The following is an 8,958-nucleotide window of genomic DNA, read 5'->3' as shown; positions in this document are numbered from 1 at the left end:
GTATTATTACTCTTTATTTGTCTTTTCCACATATATTTTCGATCCACAGTTGATTGAACACGGGGATGCAGACATGGAGAGCCAACTGTATTCCTAAATGTGAGTCATTAAAACATTTATAATCAATATTTTGAGATTTGACTTTAAAAGAAGATCCTTCTCAGGGACTACAGCTTATGAAGGCTTATCAAAGCATTCTCTTTAAAGGGCATTAAATATATCTAAAACACAGGTACATCTAAGTTTATCTAAAACATAAATTTATTGTACCTTTCTCTGCAGCTTTTTGAAGGGCTTCTTCAATTCGGGATAGCTCTCTCTGTTTAATATCCTGCAAGGATTTTTCTTCTTTTTCAGCATCATATTTAATACCTAAAAATATGTAGTTAATTCACACAAAAGGAAACAGAATTAGTAAACACACAAATGGGAAAGTTCAGCTTCACTACATTGTGTGTGTATGTAACGTCTTTTTTTTTAAAGTCCAAAAACACTTTTGCATTCATTAGATTAGTTTTACAAAAAGTTTAAACATTAATAATTCCTATTTATTTATAAAACATATCCCAAAAAAAGAAGAGAGGGTAAGAAATTATAGGAAGAAAGGAAAAAGGAACAGAGAGAAGAAGTTTGCATAAAAAGTTAAGAGAGTGAAGGCAGAAAATACACCAGAACAGCACCAGTTATTATCTCTGAGTGGTAAAATTTTGAGTAATTTCAAAAAAATTTACTATCCAATACCATCTGCTGTCGATGTAGTTTGATAAGAAGACTTTCAAAAAGTAATTCAGGATTACGCTTCAACAATCATAAAATATATATACACTTTTTATCTAGTAATCTCGTTTCTGATATAATGTACCCTAAGGAAATAACACAAAAGAATAAAAAAGATCTATAAGAAGGAGATATTTGTGGTCTTCACTTTAAAAGCAAAAAATAGTAGGCAGCCCACAAGGGAATATCATAGAGTCTTTTAAAATTGTCACTATCACCATTAAAACTGTGAAAAATATAAAACAGGTATATATTAAGTGAAAAGGCCAGGTCAGGGCCGGCCCGGTGGTGCACTGCTACAGTGTGCCGCTTGGGAGCGCGGCAGCGCTCCCGCCGAGGGTTCGGATCCCACATACAGACCGGTTCCCGCTCACTGGCTGAGTGAGGTGCGGGTGCAGCGCTGAGGGTTGCGATCCCTTGCCGGTCCCGGCCCGGTACGGGCTCGACACTGAGGGTTGCGATCCGTTGCCGGACACGAAAAAAGACAAAAAGGAAAAAAAAAAAAAAAAAAAAGAAAAAGAAAAGGCCAGGTCAACATTATATGTATAAAGTAATAACTGTTACTTAAAATCAAGTGTGTATATGGTAAAGACTGAAAAGCAAAAAGCAAAACTAAAATTATATTTGTATCATGGTTGAGAAATTATAAGTTTTCCATAAAACATCCAAACTTTTCCTAATATAATATTGTTCTTATAACTGAAAAAACATTAGTAACTAAATATTATTAAACATCACTATTTTAAAACATTCATTAAAAATTAAAATACAATAATTTCTGAAGAAAAAATTACTACCTATTTCACATACATTTTTGAGGAAACGTTCATGCAAAATCAGAAGCAACAAAATGGGGAAAATAAAATAAATGTTCTAATCCAGAAATCTGTAGATTAACACATCAGTACATTTTTAAAAACTTATTTCATTTCATTCCCCATCTTGACTTTCCAGGAAGCATTAGTTACAAAATAATTACTCATGGAGAACAGAATAAATTTTTAAATGGTTGAATTTATTCTTTTCAATAACATAAAAATATTTTATGTACAAATGTAACAATATACTGTATATGTGTATTCATATAAAAAATATATCACATATGTGCATATATGCATATTATTAGTTTAAATTATCTTCTACCTTACTAAACATATTAAAATACTAAACCTAGGTAACAATTTAACTTCATTATGATGTTACTGAATGGTTATAACCTAAAATAACATACTTGCTCCCGGGACAACAAGCAGGTATAATCCCTCTAGGGTTGCAACAACTGCTTCTCCATAAAGGTTTTTCCAAGGAATCTTCAAAGTTAATTTATCTAAAAAACACAATTTTAATCTTAAATTCTTATTGGAATACTCAAAAAGATATAAATCTGTTGCTTCCCATTAAGAGAAAAGTATAAGAAAAATCTTCATGCATTTAGTATGTGCATCACTCAGAAAAAAATGAAAAAACTCCAAATTAAAGTTTACAAAAATCTTTTCCATCTAATATTACTATTATACGTGAATATTTACATTGTGCTTTATACTTTTCAAATGTTTTGATAACTATTATCTCACTTAATATTCCAAAACTGTAAGATGAATGATCAGCTATTATTTCAATTTTTAAGAAAAGGAAACTCAGTCCCAAAGAGGTTAAATTAATTGCTTAAGCACACCCAGCTCATTAGTGAAGATGCTGGAACCAGAACTCAATGCATAACAGTTCATTGTCTGAAGGTTGCAAACGTTGCTCCATTCACACAAACAAGTAAATTTCTACAGATCAATTGTAAAATAATATCTCTGCAAGATTTCAGGAAATTAAGCAGCCACACATAGAAGAGTCCCAAAGGAATATAACTTCGACAGCATGCTCAATTGCTACCTTTGGAAGAGGTTAGCTCTAAAGGCAAGGTTTATGAACAGTGTTATGAGTTACAGGCAACTCAAACCACTTATACTTCAAATATCTACTTATAAGTCACTTGGAAGGCAGAAAACATTTTTCTCTCCTAGAAAAATGGTATTACTGTCAGGTCCTTCAGACAAAAGCCTACAAAAATTTTCACTCATAATATAGATGAACTGTGGCCCTAATATTAATAACCCACGTCTGGGGTTTTATGGGGAAAAGACTATGCAGTGCAGAAGAGAGAAGACAAAAAGGGCACGCTCTCAGCTAAATTTTGAAACGGGCGAAACCATCTTTGGTATCTTCCGATATTTCTTTCTGCATCCTTTTTCTGATCTCTAATACCCATTCTTTCAGGTCTCCAGGCAGCTAATGTCCCAACCTGTCTTCAACAGTACTACAGCAATTCTATCCACACCTTTCCTACTCCTAAAGTTTTCCATGTTCCAAAATAAAATACCTTCCTTCATCATAATTTTAAAAATAACAACACTATAAAAACTGTACTGCTCTCAGTGCTGTTGATCAAGACTCTTAGAAGAAAAGGATCTGATTCAACTAAGTCATGCTAGTATGTAAATGACTAAGTCACTTACATTACCAGAATCACAGGCATTTTTAAGTGAAGATGCTCAGAGTTCAAAGAACTGATAAAACAGTATAACAAGCTGAGGAGGAAATAAATAATGCAATGTAAGTAAGGATGTTATGGGTAGGCAAGCCAGTTTTACATGGGAATCTATTCCCAGGGTTAAAATCTCAAATTATTTCTTCATTTAAATTTTCATTTCTCTTCAGCTTGTAAACTTGTTGAGTTTCTTAAATGGTTCCTATGTCTAGAGGTAATACCAGTACACTTCTGGGTCATTTCTCAGTCTGATGGATTTTATAGTGAGTACAAGATTTATCTGATTGCCTCTTAGTGAGCATAAGAATAAAAAAGTGGGAAATCGGGGCCGGCCCGGTGGCACACTGGATAAGTGCGCAGCTTGGGAAGCGTGGCGGCGCTCCCGCCCGAGGGTTCAGATCCCACATACAGACCGGTTCCCGCTCACTGGCTGAGCGAGGCGCGGGAGCAACACCGAGGGTTGCGATCCCGTTGCCGGTCCCTGGTCAGGTACGGGGGCAACACTGAGGGTTGCGATCCGTTGCCGGACACGGAAAAAGACAAAAGACAAAAAAAATAAAAATAAAAAAGTGGGAAATGCCCCTTTTACTGCCATACTAGAAAGAGACTGTCTGTTCCTTAAACCTTTTCTTCTCTCCATTTATCCTAACTCATTATTCCTCCATCCTTCAAAAAGGTCAATTAGTTATATTACTGCCTCCTCTTACAGATCAGAAATTTTTTTTTAATTTTTAAGTAAAAGGACAACTCAGGGGCACCCACAAGCATGTCTAGCTCTTAGAAAACCAAATCATACTTGGGCTTACTTAGCCACATAGACTCTACAGGTTAGGTATAACATTTTAACCTAAGCAGAAATTTAATAACTAATATGAATGGCTCAATAAACCCAAAAATGGATAAATATAAAGAAATATGCTTTGCATCCTTACATGTAAAGGTTCTCTCGTAACTCAACTCATAACTCAATGCATAACTCTGAAAGAAGCCATTAAATCTTTATGATACTTTAAAAGCAAAAAGAACGATTTTGAAAACCATTAGGAATTCTAAAAATTCTATACCATTAGAAAAACCCCTCCAAAATATAAACCTAGTTATAAGAATATAATGAATAATGCAAAAATTTTTTAGTCCACTATAACTCACCCAATACACTGGATATCCAATTTCAATCTATGTCTTAATTTTAGATCTCTATAACTTCCCTGAAAACAAAGATATCATATTCATCCTTGCCTCCCCCATGGCCATTTGCAGTCTTGCACATAGCACATGTGCATAAATATCTCAAAGGTAAAAAAAAAGAATGAACGACTGGCCATAACTTACAGACTCTAGAATTTCAATTAGGCATGTAAAGCCACAACAATACTTCCAGAGAACTGCTAAACATCACCACCACACTCAGTGCAAAGCTGTATATAACAAAAAAAATTAAAAGATAATGTATGCTGTATAGATGCTTTCAATCTAAAGGGATGTCTCCTGTTTCAAGAGACAAAAACATGAAAATGTTCCTTTATATTCAAAGTACACACATATGTGATATAAAATGGACCCAAGCAGAAGTATTCAAGTAATTGTAAGAGTTGCTAAAGCAGCGAAAGATAAAACCTTCCTAGAATACAGAACACTGAATGAAGAAGGAAAGCAATGTGGTGTAATAGCAGGGTGATGGAGGTGGGAGGAAGGATGTGGCATAAGTGAAAATTCTAAACTAAGATTAAGCCATCTAGAGTAGCAATTTATACTTAAAAAAAAAAAGTAAAAATGGTCACATGGACTAGTTAGTAAGACTCTGTAGATTCAATTCCCTATTGAAAATTTTCTTCAACAAAGATATGTGCTTAGTTATGGATGGTCTTAGTGTAAAAGTATACCTGCAAAGAAAGAGACTTAGTACTTACCAAAACATATTCTCCACACCACACTGCTGCATAATATACCAAATGAAAATGTTGGAACAAAATACAAGGGAAATAAGCTACATTTAAAGTTTATTCACTAAAGTTTGCAAATTATACTACTTTCACATATAAAGAAAAGCACACAAAATTTGCATATCAATTTTGAAAATAAAGATATATTTTGTTCAGTGGAACCAAAGCCTGAAGAGCATAACTGCAGTTCAAATGTCATTCTATTTCAGAAAGTAATTTTCTACCCTTTTGTCAAAAAAATTGATGTATATATCATATAAACTATGTATGAAGCTCAGAACTCTGCAAGCTCTAATATAAGCCAAAAATCTCTCACTTTTGGTCAAGCTAAAAAAGATTTTTTAGATTAAATTAATACAGGCAAAATAAAAAACTAAAAGTTTTAGATTAAATTAATACAGGCAAAATAAAAAACCTAAAGGACCAAGAATAATTCAAACAAAGAGTGAAGTACTTACCAATTTGTCCAGCCTTGACTTTAAAAGGAACATCTAATTCACTCTTCAGAAGGAAGAAAAAAATTAAGGACATCTTATATTATTAAGCCCCCCCAAAAATCACTTTCTTGTCAGCATTTAAATACACTCATCTCTAAGGAAAAACAAAAAACAAATTTTCTATATTTGAATAACTCATAAAGGACATATTTTATGGCTAAAGAAAAGTTTTTTTTATTAACTTAAACTTTGATTTTGCGGAAAGAATTCACAAGAGAAACAAAACTATCAATAGGAAAATGGAAAAAGGTTGTATAAAAGCATATCTGGGTAAACTGATTACTTGTTTTAACAAACCAAATCAAGTGGAAATTTCATGAACTTAAAGAGATGGACACTCATCTGAAATACTAGAATGGAAAAAGGAATAGAGTCCTTTCATATAAATTAATCAAAAACAATAACAACAATTCTCTCCCCGATAAAATATTTAGTAAATGAATAAATAAAACTATTTTAAAGAAAAAGTAGATTCCCAAAATATTATTTACCAAATTAGCATTTCCTTTAGATAAGTTACAAGCAAGCATCAACCAANTCTTCAACAAAGATATGTGCTTAGTTATGGATGGTCTTAGTGTAAAAGTATACCTGCAAAGAAAGAGACTTAGTACTTACCAAAACATATTCTCCACACCACACTGCTGCATAATATACCAAATGAAAATGTTGGAACAAAATACAAGGGAAATAAGCTACATTTAAAGTTTATTCACTAAAGTTTGCAAATTATACTACTTTCACATATAAAGAAAAGCACACAAAATTTGCATATCAATTTTGAAAATAAAGACATATTTTGTTCAGTGGAACCAAAGCCTGAAGAGCATAACTAGAGTTCAAATGTCATTCTACTTCAGAAAGTAATTTTCTACCCTTTTGTCAAAAAAATTGATGTATATATTATATATACTATGTATGAAGCTCAGAACTCTGCAAGCTCTAACATAAACCAAAAATCTCTCACTTTTGGTCAAGCTAAAAAAGATTTTTAGATTAAATTAATACAGGCAAAATAAAAAACCTAAAGGACCAAGAATAATTCAAACAAAGAGTGAAGTACTTACCAATTTGTCCAGCCTTGACTTTAAAAGGAACATCTAATTCACTCTTCAGAAGGAAGAAAAAAATTAAGGACATCTTATATTATTAAGCCCCCCAAAAATCACTTTCAGGTCATCATTTAAATACACTCATCTCTAAGGAAAAACAAAAAACAAATTTTCTATATTTGAGTAACTCATAAAGGACATATTTTATGGCTAAAGAAAAGTTTTTTTATTAACTTAAACTTTGATTTTGCAGAAAGAATTCACAAGAGAAACAAAACTATAAATAGGAAAATGGAAAAAGGTTGTATAAAAGCATAGCTGGGTAAACTAATTACTTGTTTTAACAAACCAAATCAAGTGGAAATTTCATGAACTTAAAGAGATGGACACTCATCTGAAATAATAGAACAGAAAAAGGAATAGAGTCCTTTCATATAAATTAGTCAAAAACAATAACAACAATTCTCTCCCCGATAAAATATTTAGTAAATGAATAAATAAAACTATTTTAAAGAAAAAGTAGATTCCCAAAATATTATTTACCAAATTAGCATTTCCTTTAGATAAGTTACAAGCAAGCATCAACCAATAATAATAGACTTTCACTTATCTAGATTCCAAACCACCAGAAAGTTAAAGTATACCTTAATATATACTAATACTATGGAAATACTAAGTTAGGTTTATCTTAATATAAACTAATACTATGGAAATACTAAGTTAGGTTTATCTTAATATAAACTAATACTATGGAAATCTGGCCACTGAAATATAGTACTTTAAGGAACAATTAACTAAAATAATTTATATGATCATCTGATTATTTGAAGTGATTACATTGTAGGTGAACAGAAATTGAAGAAAATACTAATAGCTTTTGACAAGTCTTTTTTAGACCCCAAAACAACAATCTTCACTGCCAATAAGAGAGCAGCTCTGCCCTCCTAGAGGACAGAAAAAAATAAATTCAAAGGAACTCACATTATACAGAATAGAGACTGTAAACCACATACTTCTAAAAATGTGGTCTCATGCTCATTTTGATCCTCATGAAATAATTTTCACACAAAATAAACATAAAGAACCAATATCAAAACTGGTTTAATTGGGAAAGGATGCTAGTTTGAATTAAAGGAGAATATAAATTTCAAAATGTTTTATATTTAATTATAAGCAAAATTCAAATTATGCTAACACGGAGTTCAAACAATTTGTCTCTTAAGTATATTAGATATATATCGTGTCACCACAATTCTATTTTCTTATAATACTTATTTTCTTATAAAACATTGTCATAAGTAGAGAAAAAAAACCTTTATTCCAATCTCTTTCAGTAGAATCACAAGTTCTAAATTTTTGGATAAAATTTAAAAAGTTGTAGCATCCTGTAGCAAGAGGGATAAAGATAATTTAAGAATTTTGAGTACCTACTATGTGCCACGCTCTACCTCTTATTCAAGCCAGCCACAAAAGCACAGAGATTTTATACAAGGGTACTTCGAAAAGTTCATGGAAAACTAGAATTAAAAGATAATATGAATCCTTCCATGAATTTTTGATGTACTGTTCTATAAGTAACTACAGTTTAAAGATGACTAAACTGATGCTCAAAGAAATTAAGAAACTAGAAATTAGAAACGCAAAACGTTAAAGAATAAACTCATTCTTAAGTGATTTCATAAACTCAAATTTAGCCAAAAGGCTAAATATAAACCTAATGGTGGGGTGGGGGGAAGAGGTGGGAGAGTGTTTTTTTGTTTGTTTTTAACTCAACAGTAAATAATACAAATTACTTTCTGGAGCTAAAGTCCAAAAAATTCTATTTTACCTCTTAATATTACCATAATATTATAAGGCTAGAGTGTCAATATATTTCCCAAAATATAATTATTAATTAGGTAAATTTTTAAAATTAAGCCCTGGTTTATCTGAAAAATATACAAAGATAATACTGAAGAAAAATAGTTTAGTAAGACAGATGTTGACTACAAAGTTATACACTCAAATTAGGTCAAAGAAAAACACTCATTTTCCAACAGATACTATTTTAATCATTAGAAGGAAAAAATTTCTAAATCTTTAATCTCAGATTTTCTTTTTTTTTTTTTAAAGATGACCGGTAAGAGGATCTTAACCCTTGACTTGGTGTT

General features: G+C 31.6%; 1 long non-coding RNA gene across 2 annotated transcripts; it reads right to left on the bottom strand.

Annotated features, from left to right (window-relative positions):
- Positions 1-276: 276 nt before the first annotated feature.
- LOC103583084 lies at positions 277-6,847 on the bottom strand. 2 transcript variants are annotated; one of them, XR_549824.1, is made up of 3 exons: positions 6,824-6,847; positions 2,009-2,104; positions 277-372 (listed from the first exon to the last, which is right to left on the bottom strand). It is a non-coding gene; the product is annotated as an uncharacterized LOC103583084 (long non-coding RNA). The 2 variants fall into 2 exon arrangements; XR_549823.1 differs by lacking the exon at positions 6,824-6,847 and adding an exon at positions 5,718-5,761.
- Between the last annotated feature and the right edge of the window lie 2,111 nt (positions 6,848-8,958).

Source organism: Galeopterus variegatus, unplaced genomic scaffold (genome assembly GCF_000696425.1).
Source record: "Galeopterus variegatus unplaced genomic scaffold, G_variegatus-3.0.2 Scaffold19564, whole genome shotgun sequence".
Taxonomy (NCBI): domain Eukaryota; kingdom Metazoa; phylum Chordata; class Mammalia; order Dermoptera; family Cynocephalidae; genus Galeopterus; species Galeopterus variegatus.
This window is presented reverse-complemented; position numbering and strand designations above follow the sequence as displayed.